This window comes from Sciurus vulgaris (assembly GCF_902686455.1).
Source record: "Sciurus vulgaris genome assembly, chromosome: X".
Lineage (NCBI taxonomy): Eukaryota > Metazoa > Chordata > Mammalia > Rodentia > Sciuridae > Sciurus > Sciurus vulgaris.
Window position 1 is genome coordinate 5,471,925 of NC_136471.1, and position 15,560 is coordinate 5,487,484.

Consider the following 15,560-nt stretch of genomic DNA (forward strand, 5'->3'; position numbering starts at 1 on the left):
GGTGAAAGAGGGCATCCCTGCCTTGTTCCAGTTTTTAGGGGGAATGCTTTCAGTTTTTCACCATTTAGAATGATATTGGCCATGGGCTTAGCGTAGATGTCCTTTACAATATTAAGGAATGTTCCCACTACCCCAATTTTTTCTAGTGTTTTGAGCATGAAGGATGCTGTATTTTATCTAATGCTTTTTCTGCATCTATTGAAATAATCATATGATTCTCAACTTTTAGTCTGTTGATATGGTGAATGACATTTATTGTTTTCTGGATGTTGAGCCAACCTTGCATCCCTGGGATAAAACCCACTTGATCATGGTACACTATCTTTTTAATATATTTTTGTATGCGATTTGCTAAAATTTTGGTGACAATTTTTGCTTCGATGTTCATTAAGGATATTTGTCTGAAATTTTCTTTCCTTGATGTGTCTCTGTCTGGTTTAGGTATCAGGGTGATATTGGCTCCATAGAATGAGGTTCCCTCCTCTTCTATTTTATGGAATACTTTGAGAACTATTGGAATGAGCTCTTCTTTAAAGGTTTTGTATAACTCGGCTGAGAACCCATCTGGTCCCGGACTTTTCTTTGTTGGTAGGCTTTTGATGACCTCTTCTATTTCATTGCTTGAAATTGATTTATTTAAGTTGTGTATGTCCTTCTCATTCAATTTAGGTAATTCATATGTCTCTAGGAACTTGTTGATGTCTTCGAGGTTTTCTGTTTTGTTGGAGTGTAGATTTTCAAAATAGCTTCTAATTATGTTGTGTATTTCACTCGTGTCTGTTGTGATATTTCCTTGTTCATTCCGAATTTTAGTAATTTGAGTTTTCTCCCTCTTTCTCTTTGTTAATGTGGCTAAGGGTTTATCAATTTTGTTTATTTTTTCAAAGAACCAACTATTTATTTTGTTAATTTTTCTGATTGTTTCTTTTGTTTCAATTTCGTTGATTTTGGCTCTGATTTTAACTATTTCCTGTCTTCTACTACTTTTGGTGTTGGTCTGCTCTTCTTTTTCTAGGGCTTTGAGCTGTAGTGTTGTTTATTTGTTGATTTCTACTTCTTTTGTTGAATGCGCCCCATGAAGTACATCTTCCTCTAAATACTGCTTTCATAGTGTCCCAGAGATTTTGATATGTTGTGTCTTTGTTCTTGTTTACTTCTAAGAATTTTTTTATTTCTCTTCTGATGTCTTCTGTTATCCATTCATCATATAATAGTGTATTATTTAATCTCCAGGTATTGGAGAAGTTTCTGTTTTTTATTCCGTCATTTATTTCTAATTTCAATCCATTATAATCTGATAGAGTACAAGGTAGTATCTCTATCTTCTTCTATTTGCTACCAGTAGCTTTGTGGCATAAAATATGGTCTATTTTAGAGAAGAATCCATGTGCTGCTGAGAAGAATGTGTATTCGTTCTTTGTTGGATGGTATATTCTATATAAGTCGGTTAAGTCTAAATTGTTGATTGTGTTATTGAGATCTATGGTTTCTTTATTCAATTTTTGTTTGGACAATCTATCCAGCGGTGAGAGAGGTGTGTTAAAATCGCCTAGTATTATTGTGTTGTGGTCTATTTGATTTCTGGAATTGAGAAGGATTTGTTTGACGTAGATGAATGAGCCAATGTTCGGGGCATAGGTATTTATGATTGTTATGTCTTGATGATTTATGCTTCCCTTAAGCAGTATGTAATGTCCTTCTTTATCCCTTCTGACTAGTTTTGGCTTGAAGTCCACATTATCTGAAATGAGGATGGATACTCCAGCTTTTTTGCTGTGTCCATGTGCATGGTATGTTTTTTCCCATCCTTTCACCTTTAGTCTAGTGGTATCTCTTTCTATGAGTCTCTTGCAGGCAGCATATTGTTGGATTTTTCTTTTTAATCCAATCTGCCAGTCTATGTCTTTTGATTGATGAGTTGAGGCCATTAACATTCAGGGTTATTATTGTGATATGATTTGTATTCCCAGTCATTTGACTCATTTTTGTTTTTTGACATGATTTGGTTTCTCCTTTATTTGGCTATTCCTTTAGGCTAGTTCCTCCCGTTACTGATTTTCATCATTGTTTTTCATCTCTTCCTCATGGAATATTTTGCTGAGAATGTTGTGTAATGCCGGCTTTCTTTTTGTAAATTTCTTTAGGTTTTGTTTATCATGGAAGGATCTTATTTCATCGTCAAATCTGAAAGTAAGTTTTGCTGGGTATAAGATTCTTGATTGGCATCCATTTTCTTTCAGGGCTTGGTAAATGTTGTTCCAGGCCCTTCTAGCTTTTAGGGTCTGGATTTAAAAATCTGCTGATATTCTTATTGGTTTCGCCCTGAATGTAATTTGATTCTTTTTTCTCGCGGCCTTTAAAATTCTGTCTTTATTTTGTATGTTAGGTATTTTCATTATAATGTGCCTTGGTGTAGGTCTGTTGTAATTTTGTATATTTGGAGTCCTATAAGCCTATTGTACTTGGTTTTCCATTTCATTCTTCAGATTTGGGAACTTTTCTGATATTATTTCATTGAATAGTTTGTTCATTCCTTTGGTTTGTTCTCTAAGCCTTCCTCAATCCCAGTAATTCTTAAATTTGGCCTTTTCATGATATCCCATAATTCTTGTAGATTCTGTTCATGATTCTTACCATCTTTTCTGTTTGGTCAACTTTGTTTTCAAGATTAAATATTTTGTCTTCAATGTCTGAGGTTCTGTCTTCCAGGTGTTCTATCCTATTGGTTATGCTTTCTATGGAGTTTTTAACTTGGTTTATTGTTTCCTTCATTTCAAGGATTTCTGTTTGGTTTTTTTTCAGTATCTCTAACTCTTCATTGAAATGATCTCTTGCTTCCCGTATTTGCTGTTTTAACTGTTGATTGGGGTGATCATTTAATGCCTGCATTTGCTCTTTCATCTCCTCCTTCAATCCCTGCATTTGCTCTTTCATCTCCTTGTTTGCTTCCCTGATTGGTTTAATTATGTACATTCTGAACTCCCTTTCTGACATGTCTTCTGCTGTGCTGTCATTGGGTTTTATTGATATAGTATCTAGGTTTGTTTGGGACATTTTCTTCCCTTGTTTTCTCAAATTGGTCAGATGTCAGTGGGACTCTATAATATTGCAGATTTCCTCTATTGGCTTATAGTGTCCCTATAGATTTCCAGTGTATTACCTCCCAGCCTTCAGTGGCCTGAAGTCTTGGAGTAACTTGATAATGCAGTGCTTCCAATGAAAGCTGCCCCTAGTCCGCTATTGGTTTCAGGGCTTGGAGCTGGCTCTGTTTGGATACGCTCTCACTGGGGGGCTTGCTCCGAGAAGCTGGCCTTGTGGGAGGAGCCCACTGCCGGAGTGTGCAGGGCTGCCTGGGGAAGAATGTATTTGCCCTGCCCTACTCTAATAAGCTGGCCGAATCCGGGCCTGCCGCCCGGGCCGAGCTTCACCCCGTGGGGGAGACTCACCCCGTGGCTCTGTTTTAGTCCGAGTCTCTCAATGCCTTCCCTTCTTGAATCCTGGGTTCTGGAGTGACTGGAGATGCATTCACCCTCTAGTCCACCATCTTGGATCGCCCCGTGGAAAAAGCCTGCGGCCAGAGGGGGCAGGTCTGCCTGGAGAGATCTCTGGCTGCCCTGCCCTGGTCCCAGAGGCTGCTTGTGGGTCAGCGCTCTCCGCTGGCTTGGGGACTTGTGGCTGGCTCTGTGTAGAAAGGCTCTCACTGGGCGGTCTGCTCCATGAAGCTAGCCTAGAAAGGTGCTTCCTGCCGGAGGGAGCTGGGCTGCTTGGGGAAGTCCCTGGCTGCCCTGTCCTGGTCTCTGAATCAACCTGCCAGCAGGAGCTCGCAGCGCTGGCTCAGGGACTTGGAGCTCTCCCTGCCCTTTTTATATTTTATTTTGAGACATGTTCTTGATAAGTTGCTTAGAGCCTCTCTAATTTGCTGAGGCTGACTTTGAACTTATGATTCTTCTGCCTCAGCCTCCCATGCTACTGGGATTATAGGCATTCGCCACTGTGCCCAACATTTTTTAGTTGTTTTAAGTGGAGTTGAATACTTTCCATGATGTTCTGTGTTGACTGGAGAAGTGATTATTTTAGATAATTTTTTTTCAGTTGTTGATGGACCTTTATTTTTATTTATTTATATGTGGTGCTGAGAATCGAACCCAGTGCCTTGCACAAGCTAGGCAAGCACTCTGCCACTGTGCCAGAGCCAAGCCCCCTGGAAAAATGTTAATAAAGTACCATTTAGTCATTTGTAATTCCCAAATTTGGGACTTTTCTGATATTTTTGTTATTTATTTCTAATTGAATTCCATTGTGGTCATAGAATGTTCTCTGTATTATTTCAATTATATTAAATATATTAAGGCATGTTTGATGGCCAAACCTGTGGTCTATCTTGGTGAAATGTCCAATACTAACATGAAAAGAATGTGCTTTGTGCTGTTAGCATATGGATAAGATGTTTATAAATATTATTTATGTAAAATTGGTTGACAGTATTCCATTTTTCTATACCCTTACTTGTATTTGGGGTATACTAATATCATATACTGAGGTGCAATATGGAAATTTCCAAATATAATTGTGGACTTGCCTGTTTGCATTTTGTTTCTGTATGTATTTTGAAGTTTTGCTATTAATTTCATACTCATTTAAGATTATGATGTCTTTTTGATGAATTGACCCCTTTATAATTATAAAATGCAAATATCTATCACTAACCTGAGTGATATTTGTTGTTCTGAAGTCTTCTTCATCTGAAGTTAATATGACAAATCCAGCTTACTGTCCACCAGTACTAGCATGGTTCATCATTTTTCATCCTTTTATTTAAAGTGGAATTTCTTGTATATATCATTTAATTAATTTTGCAGCATGACAGTATCTGATAACATACTATTTCCATTTAATGTAATTATCATTTTGTTGTGAATTAAATATACCATATTGATATTTGTTTTATCTTTTATCTACAGGTTTTTGTTCATTTTTATTTCCTTTCCTTCCATTGTTATTATTTGTTTATTTTATTGACATTCCATTTGATTTCCTCTCTTGACTTATTATCAGTCCTACCTCTTCCATCTCATTACTAGTTGCCCTAGTATTTCCGATATGTATCTTCATCTTATCATGATCTATTTTCAATAGATATTATACCCCTTCATAAAAAGTGTAAGAACCCTGTAATATTCTGCCTTTTTATTTTTCTATCATTTCATAGATTTTCCTTCTATATGTTATTAATCACATGATGCGTAGATACATTGTTTCCTTAAGTGGTCACAACTTTTAAAGAAATTGAAAATAAATAGGAAGACATTGTTTAATATTTACCCATATTTTACCCTGTTTAGTTCTATATTTCTGTATATCCATGATTTTATCTGATGCCATTTTCCTACTGCTTGATGAAATTTCCTTAACAATTCTTGTAGTGCAGGTCTGATGAAAATGAATCATGTCAGGCTTTGTTTATATGAAATATTCTTTATTTTGCCTTTATTTTTGAAAGTATTTTCCCAAGATATAAAGTTCCAAATAGACAATTACTTCAGCACTTGAAAGTGGTCATGCTATTGTCTTATGGGTTACATACCTTCTGAGAAGTTTATTGTCATTCTTTTATTTGTCTTATATGTAACTATGTCTGTTGAGATTTTTATACTATTTTTTAGTGATTTGGTTACAATATGTAGTAATGCAGATTTTTGTATTTATTCTTTTTGGGGTTTGTTGATATTTTAGATTTGTAAGTTTATTGTTTTCATCAAATTTGAAAATTTCTAGGCATTATTTTTTCTACCTACCTATATATTATCTATTCTACCTTCCTACCTATCTACCTACTAAATTTGTTTTCTCCTTCTGTTTCTGTGACTCCAATTGATTGTGTGTTAAGGCACTTGATATTGTCTTAGAGGTTTTCAGGAACTCTGTCTCTCCTTAAAGAGTGTTGGGTTTTATCTTGTCAAGCAGGAAAGTCTTCAGTAGCCTTTTTTTTCTGGGATAATTTGGCACCAGTATTCAGATGTGGTCTTTGTTGATGATTACTTCTTTTCCATTTTAATATTAGCTTCCCAATTTTTATGACAGGAATTTTTTAATAATTATCTTTGAGCCGGGTACTTTCCTCACTTGTTTTTCTTGTCAATTTGCCTTACCAACATTAAGTTGGCAAGCAATTTAACACATGTTGCAGTTGATCACTTTCCCATCCACCAATCTCTTTTAGTGATACTTATATATCTGTATGGGTTTGAATGTAGATGTTTGTCTAATAACTTAAAGATTACTATAATGCATATAGACTGTAGAAAATTTAAAATATGCAAAAATGGTAAAACACAAATTATCCGTATCCCCAAGCCCCAGCTAGATATAACTGTTGTCAAATGTTTAACATACCCATTTTTTATATATATAAACATCTTTCATAACTGTTACATTTTAAATAAAAATTAAGATTATACTAGGTACTTACTGTGCCACCTGCTTTTTCACATTATCAGTGTATTTTCATCTATTTAATTAACAACATGTATATAACGTTTAGTTTATTTTAGGCATTACTCTAAACACTTTATGAATATGAATTCATTTACTTTTATGATATAACTACTAGGTAGATACTGACAATACACAATTTGTACAGAAGAGGACACTGAGGCATAGAGAAGTTTAGTAGTTTGCCTAAGGTCCTGTGAAAAATCTTGCAAATTATGAAACTGAATTCAAACTCTAGCAGTCTAGAACATTATGTTATTTTGTGTTTTGGATATTGTCTAGTTTATGGTATATTTTTACTAAGGTTTCTGACACGTGAATAAAGTCCAGATATAGTAGTCTCCATTCCTCCCTGCCTTATAAACTGGAGTGGGTTTTTAAAAAGTCACCTAGAAGAAAGTTTCTTTTTCATACAGTTTCTTGACTTCTTTTGGGGTACTCTTCATCCACTATGTTCAGTCTTGGTGCCACAATAAATCTGGATACCTGCCTTTGCACAGGGTCAAAGGAGATTCTTTTTGGCAGATCCTCTCTCTTATACCCTGGTAAATATTGAGGCAAGTTCATGACTTAAGAATGGCTAATTATATGCCATTTCCTAGGTTTTATATTTTTGAGGGCAGGAATTCTTTAATCAATGAAACAAATGAATTCAAAACTGCATGAGGGCAGGGATTCTTTCCAGTTTTTTCATGGCGTATTTCTAGTACAGGCAGTTCCCCGCATACTAAGGCTCAATAAATTATTTGTTAAATAAATGCATAAATATGTAAAAGACAATACAATTTCAGTCACAGAGTAAAGGCTTGAAAATTAGATTAATTACCACCCCTGTTATAATCTTTATGCTTATTATTTATTACCTCTACAGTAATGATGTCCTATGATGTGTTAGCTTTTTGTTGCCATGACCAAAATACTTGACCAGAACAAATTAGAGGAGGGAAAGTTTATTTTCAGCTTATCCTTTCAAAGGTTTGGCACATGGTTGGCCAACTCCATAACCGTGGGCCTGAGGTGAGGTAACAGAACATCATGGTGATGGAGTAGGGCAGAGGAAAGCTTCTCAACTTGTGGCGACTTGAAAGGAGGGAGAGAAAGAGAGAGAGAGAGAGCACAGGATATATAACTTCCAAAGATATTTCCCCAGTGACTTACTTCCTTCAGTCATGCCCCACCTGCCTAAAGTTACTCTATTCGAATTATTAAATCTATCAACTGGATTAATCCACTGGTTATCTTATAGCTATCACAATTTAATCATTTTAACTCTGAATGTTCCTGTATTTTTACATAATTTTTTTCCAGGAATACCTCATATCCAAACCATAACACAGGATGCATGCTCTGTTCAGTGTCATATTACCAGCATATAAAACTTTGCCTGGCACGTGGTAGGGGCTCATAAATATGTCTGAGATCAATGAATAAATTCTAGGGGTTCCATACACTTGGTTGAAGCTACTGGGTGTTCTCAAACCCTCTTGACTCCCTGTTTCCTGGATGTTTTGAGTCTAGTTCTTTAGTTTCCCCATAATCTTATGAAATTCCCCATGACTTACCAATACATTCCCATTTTTGCTTGTTACCCAGAATACTTTTAATTGCTTATTTTCAAAGGCCTCCAGCTGGAACATTAACTTATAGGAATATATCTTAAATTTGGAGTACCATGCTGTCTATACCAATGGAGGGCATAGGACATGTGATGTGGGATGTGATCTCTGTGACTTGTTGAAGATGGTATTACTATGATTAGTGGCTCAATTATGCCATGATTTACTGACATTTCTAGGATACTTGAGAGGAGTTTATGGCAATACTGTTCAGTATGGTATTTAATGTTATAACTTTCCTGGAAAGAGAGAGAGGAAGATGTTTGCTGTATATTATTTATTTGGCAAGAACTCCCAGCATCCAATGTTTTTTTACATACCTGGCTGTTGTCTGTCTCTAAGGGTCACTGCACATTTATTAAGGATACTTGTTATCTTGTCTTGAGGGCAGAGATACATGATTTGTATTTTGGTTGTGTGGTAGACCCCAAGATTTAAAGTCAAAAGACCTCATTATGAATCTATTCCTACATATTATTCATTGAGGTGGTGTCAAATGTATTCTTCATGGGGCTATGGCAGTACAGCACCAACAATATTAAAGATAATGCTGAGAACAAAGTAGTGTGCTGAAGTCTCAGGTTCTCTCTGTGAAAAGTCTCACACTTTTCTTGGGATACATTTCCTGATGGAGTCATGAAATGCTTTATCCCCACATCAATGTTAGTTTAATAAGTACCACCTATTTATTTTCATGCTTTCTAAAAAAAGCTTTGAGGCAAGTACAAGTTCAAAGATAATCTATAACTAGTTGAGCAGGCTGCTTCATCAAGGGCTCCTTAGTGGGAGTACAGCTGCCAAAAATCTACCCAAAACTCTTTTTTCCCTTTAAGAATATGCCTCAGTGGGTCTGTAAGTCCCTCTTCATTATTGCTTAGCAGCTTTATCTGAAGCCATTTAGTAGCTCTGTTTCCTTCAGATTATTGCCATCTGGACTGTTAGCATTACCTCCAAAAGATTAGCAATCAATCACTGTGCAGAAAGTATTTACAAATATGTATGTGTTTCCCTGGATTAAACTAGTGACAATTTGTTTCTATGCTTTCATCCTTTTGTGCTTCCAGAAACATCAGTTCCTAAAATAAAGCAAGTAAGTGAAAATTCAGTGAGCAAATAAAATCTTTAGTAGATTTCTAGAACTAGTTTAGGAGGAAACACCAGATTTCCTGGTAGATGAGTTTGTGAGAGACACTGTTGTAATGCCTTGAATTGAAGGCATATTGCCAAGTATGTAAATTGAGCAAAGTTCACTTCAACAGTACTGTGTTAGTAAGAGCAAATAATCCCTTCTGAGTGAGTATACAATTGCAAGGCTATGAGCTGGCTATGATTCCTCTAGATACTAGTGGTAATGAAACATGCTGGACAGTATCTTAGCCACATTGAAATCATTAATGCCAGGAACATTTCTCTCTACTCAACATCATATCAACCATTTTCCTGTACAATGCTATTTTAGCAAACAGCTGATCTGCTAGTTTTCCTATTTTGAACTGTTATTTGCTGGACTTTGAGCCAAATTTCTTTCTTATATGCAAAGGGAGCACTTTTAAAGAAGAGAATTCTAAAACATTTTTGAGATTTAACTTGCTTATGGTTTAGTTTCTGCCATCTCCAACTTGTGGTTACTTAGATTTTCTCTGGAAGAATACAGATGGTATTCCATTTGGCACTTCCAATGGGTGGCCTCTCATTGTAAAGTGCCTGGGAGCAGGACAAATTCAAACTGTGTCACATATCCATTATTTTACTGAGAAATTCATTTCCATCCCCAGACTCATCTCCTGCAGAACTTGCAACCAGCCTCTTTGGAAGAAGTGTGGTGGTAGACCCCTATGCATTCTCACCTGGAACAGGAAGGATCATTGGAGAAGTCCAGAGAAGGCTTGGTCTGGTGCTTAGCAAAGTGGTAAACAGAAGACTTCTTTCCTAGAATTATTGCACTCCTTCTCTCTACCCTTCCTGTTCTACCCAGATTCCTGGCTTTGGATCTCATTCAGTAGGGAAAAACTCCATGGTGACTATAAATCTGTGACATGAAGGACAAGAAGTCTGCCATTTGATGACTTAGAAAATTTGGGCTCAAAGTTATTTCAGTTGTAAGTGACAGAAAATTTCCATCATAGCTTATGCATGCAAAATAATTTGTTGGCAGAATACTGGGATAACTCCCAGAATGAATGGAAGAGCTGCAGGAAACAAGGCAGCTCAGGAGATTTCAGTGATGGAATTGAGAACACTGATAGCATCAATGAATGTGTGTTTATATGCTAGTATGGGCTAGTTCATTCCTGTCTCTCTCCTCCCCACCCCCCTCTCTCTTTCTCTCTCTCTCTCCTCTCTCTCTCTCTCTCTCTCTCTCTCTCTCTCTCTCACACACACACACACACACACACACACACACACACACACACACTCAAACCCCTCTCTGCCTATTTATTCATGACTTCAAACTTAGGATTATATGGTTTCTGGCATCCTTGGATTTACCAAATTCCATCTTGGATTCCCCAGAGGCAAGAGAACACAGGTTCTCTTGTTGGTATTTAAATATATGATAAGAAAAATTTCTGATTATGAATATGATCCTGGGGTTTTAGTTGGTCACAACTTGGTATATGAAAACATGATCATAATCAGAACCACAATGATACAAGCAGACCATATTAAAGCAAAGACTATGGTGAATCCAGAGTATCCTTTATTAATTCTTTTGAAAAGTATGGAGATTTGAAGGCCTGAAAATCATGAATTATGAGATCAGTTTGAAGAAGCTGGTAATGATTCATATGTAGGAGCAAAGGCTCAGGTGACTTGGTAGAATACATGAAAGCTATCTTCATATAATAAAGGAGATTGACTAAGATTTACTGGCTGCTACAGAAGGTGGAACTAGCAGTGCTGCAGGAATAGAGGGCAGGTAATATTATATAGTAGAAAATTCATGATATTAGGGTCAAGATACCTGTACTTTGACTTGGTTTTGCCTCTGTCTGAATCTTCTCTTTGTTAGGGGTGATTTGGTCATGGCTTTGATTAACTAGGCTATGGCTCAGAGAAGATTGTTGGGTTTATGAATTGGAATCAGTAGAGCCAAAGGTATGGGACACGGTTGGGAGGCAAGACTAATTCTATACAAAGAGCTAAAGATAAAATCCAAGACACAATTTGAATATTTTAGAGGCAGGTCTAAGTTTATCGTCACAGTGAAGGATATTGGAGTGATTCCCAGTCAGTGGAGTTATTGCAGGAATCAGATATTGGAGTGGGAGAAGATTTGGAGTAAGTGGGGATAGATGGGCCTTGGGGAACTGGTAAAACATGACTTGGCTCTTGCTGTTGATCTCTAGGTATGTGAGAGTCCAGGTAGGGCATACCAGCTTGGAGAGCTAAGGCAAGTCATGTAGCCATGTGACCTTGGCTAATTCTCCTCCCATACCTGGGCCTTAGTTGCCACAGCTGGAGAGTAAGAAGGTTAAAGTTCGTGAACCCCCTGTTCCCTTTTAGCAATTTTATGGGTTTCAGGAAAGAAATCTTGCACATAGTATTAGAACAGAATTTTCTTCCAACTAGAATAGTCAATTCTCAGAGCTAGCGAAATTGGCAAATAGAGAGTGGGTTTCAACTCTATTGGCAAGATGGAGAGGGTTAGATTTTTTATTTTACCTCTTTTTACTAAGAACTTTTCTAGAAAGGGTGACCATGTGCCCTGTAGGTAATCTTCTACTGGCAACAGTTTCTCCATACTTGGCTGGTTTCTCCCAGTCAGTGGAGTTATTGCAGGAATCGGATGTTCTCTATTTTGCCACAGTGGGAAGCAATATAAACACTCTTCAGATTTTTGCTTGTGAGAGTATTTTTTGTTGTTGTTTTGTCTTCTCTTTGGAAAATCTCCACGGCTGCACCATTTGGCTACCCGAAGCTTTTGCATGCATCACAAACACCATCTGTTATAACCCGAGACACACATACTGCGTGTAATTAGTAATATAAGCCAGTGTTGCAGCTGTACATGGCAGGGGAAATTGACAGAACCACAACTTTCTTTGTAGGACTGACATGGTGAATAGGGCATTTGTGGTTTGTCTGAGCTTTTTGTGTTTATTAATTAAAAATCTCTTTTTGCTGCTATGGAGATACCACTTATTTGATTATAAATTGTGCCTTGAAGAAAACAGTAGCTGTTGGGTGCATATTCAACAGGACGATCAACCTAGGGCTACTTCAAGGAGCCTGAGGATAATTTGGTGGCCAGGGAAATTCAAGTTTAGGTGCACAAGATGTGGTATTTTCTCTTTTCTACTATTACCATTCTCGGGATCCACAGGGTCACCAGGCTGGCATACTCTTCTTCTTCCAGTTTGCCATAATAACCTCTTAGCTTCCTTATTTCATTATTGCCTTTCATGCATATGATCACTGAAGTCTTCTAAGATGCAGGGAAAAGGTCTACTATATACTATTACTCAGGAGTATTACTATTGGTATCTGGAATATATTCCAAAGGCTCAAGTGTTCAAGGTTTGGTCCATAACTGGTGGCACTATTGGGAGGTGGCAGAAACTTAGGAATGTGGGGTCTAGTTGGAGGAAGCAGGTCACTGGGGGCATGTCCTTAAAAGGTATATCTTGTCACTAGTCCCTTCTTTGTTTCTCCCCTTCCCAGCTGCCATGAGATCAGCAATCCTGTTTTATAACATGCTCCTCACCATGATGTTGTGCCTCACCACAGGCCTGTAGTGATAAGGTCAAAAAGCCATGAACTGAAATCTCTGAAACTATGAGCCAATGTAAACATTTCCTCCTATAAGTTGATTTTCTCAGGTGTTTTGTCACAGCAGTGGGAAGTTGACTAACACAAGGAGAAAACTTAAGCTCAGGGATGATGTGATTTGCCTTTTATCATGAAAAGTGCAACTGGGATTAGAGCCCGTATTTGAGACTCTTGGTCTCTGTCCTTCCCCATTTTTCCTTTACCCTTGTTCTGCTTCGCCAGCCTGTTTCACACTTAGCTTATGAAAGGATGTGAGAGCTTCTCAAAGAATATGCTTCTGAGGATTTACAAGGCAGACAAGATTCATAAAGGTACAAAGTAAAAGTGTGCATGTTAGGTGTGATAGAATAATCATTCCTGTGTATGGGTGAGCCCCAGGTTCTAGCTGTCTGACCAGCATTATAGGATGTTGCTCCTCTAAAAAGGTATCTTAGTTCTGTTGAAGATGTCTATGCAGAGAAATATACCATGGGCACTCCTTAAAGTCAGGGACCATATGAATCTTGTTCTTATATCCCCAGTGCTCAGTTCGGGGCATAGTTGCTGATGTGGCCAAGAGAGCCCTGGGCATCAGATTAACAAGCAATGGGGGCATAAGTAGGGCCTACTCTGTGCCAGACCCTTTGCTGTCTGGGGATTAGGGGCATAATGATAGTAAGACTGAGTTTGTCCTACCTCTCATCTGGTTAGGGAGATAATCTAGATAAGGAGACACACTAAGAATAAGTGAAGAATCAAAGAAATGATTACAAGCTATGACAAATGTTTAGAATAAAATAAATTCACACAAATGAAGAGAATTATACATGAGGCAGCTACTCAAAACTGGGTGTTCTCACCTCTGAGAGCCAAGACAAAAGATAAGGAGGCAGTTGTTGAAAAAATTGGAGAAAAAGCACTTCAGGCAATGTTACCCCACTACCATGACCTTTAATGATCCTGATGAAGAGAGGTATGCCAAGGGGGTATCAAAAGTTATCCCTGACTTTTGGTGGGGCTATAGCCTGTGGTATGGGTTGCAATATGAAGTGTTTAATAGCCTATAGGCATGGATGATGTGGACTATCACCAGTGCCTGACTGTATGATGCTTCATATACATATTGCCCTGTGGTCTATGGGGTCCTGGCTCAAATGAAGCCAAACCTGTGGATATGGGCAACTGTCTCCTATTACTAATCTGAACAGGATTGCGGTTGCTACTCCTCAAAGGTCTTACTAGCCATAAGGCATTTAATGTCTTCAAGGACCCCTTAATATGTTATGCAGCTCTTGAAAATATCTTCACGCTGATTGCTGGCAGTACAAAAATCACAAGGCAATAAATTTGGCTACCATACTACCATACTACCATAGAATGTCCAGGAATTTCACTTTTGAAAAATATATACTAAGGAAAATAATTCAAGCTGTTTATGTATATACCACATAGTTGGCTGAATTCAAAATTTGGAAGCAATCCAAAGGCTGATATTAAGAGATTGGATAAGCTTAAAAATTGTAGCAATAGTAAGAGCAGCTAAAGTGTATTAAGGAGTTGCTGCTGGCACCAAGCTAAATACTTTATGGCATTATTTTATTAAGTCTCCAAATATCTCTGGTGTTGGTTACTATATTATTTTTAGGAGGAAAATTAAGCTTGGAAGTTGAATGATCTGTGCAAAGTCAGGGCCAACAAACACAGTAGAATTGAGATTTTTCTCCAGTTCCCCTGATCCCAAACCCCAAGCTCTTAACCAGTTATGGTACATTTTTTCTATCACATCCACTTCATGTGACTCAAGAAATGTCAACTATAACATGTAAAGATTCTTACACATGAAAAAACAGAGTATGCTATTGTAGATATGGTTTGATTACAACATTGTAAAACAAACAGGTTTTATAACCAAAAATGGAAAAGGAAATTGTCTTAGTCCATTTGGAACGTTATAACAAAATACCATATATTGGGTGGCTTGTAAACAACACAAATTTATCTCTCACTCTTCTGGAGGATGGGGATTCTAAGATCAAGTTGCTGGCACATTCAATGTCTGGTGAAGGTCCTCTTTCTGTAGATGGCATCTTTTTGCTCTGTACTCATATTTTAGAAGGGACAAATATAATCCCAGGTCCCCTTTCATAAGGGAACCAATTCTGCAGCCCTCATTATCCACTTTTCAAATGATCCTACCTCCTAACACCATTGCTTTGGGGATTAACTTTCTTTCAGTATATGAGTATTTGGTGGACACAAACATTCAGAAAATAGTAGAACTATGTCATTGTTGACATTGGTCATTTCTGATTGCAAACTCAGTTTTCTTTTTGTACATTACATTTTCCAAATTTTGTACAGTGAGCATTAGTCTTATAACAGAAATTCTGTGAATAAAATTGTCATTCAATATGGAAACACTAAAGGAAACCCCCTTTATCTTTACTCAGCAAAGTGGACTTAATTCCATTTGCCTTTGGCCAGTAGACTAGAAGCCTCATTTGTGTATAGTGAACATGGATGAGAGAGAGAAATTAATGAAGCACTTCGATTGTTTGTCCTCAAGTCATTGCAGATTGAACATATCAGTTTTTCATACATGTGTCTTATGAAAGAAGAGTTTAACAACAAAGAATACTGTAGTTTTGCATATTCATATAGGAAAATATTGTTCTCTTTGCTTTGCTTTTATCTTCCTCT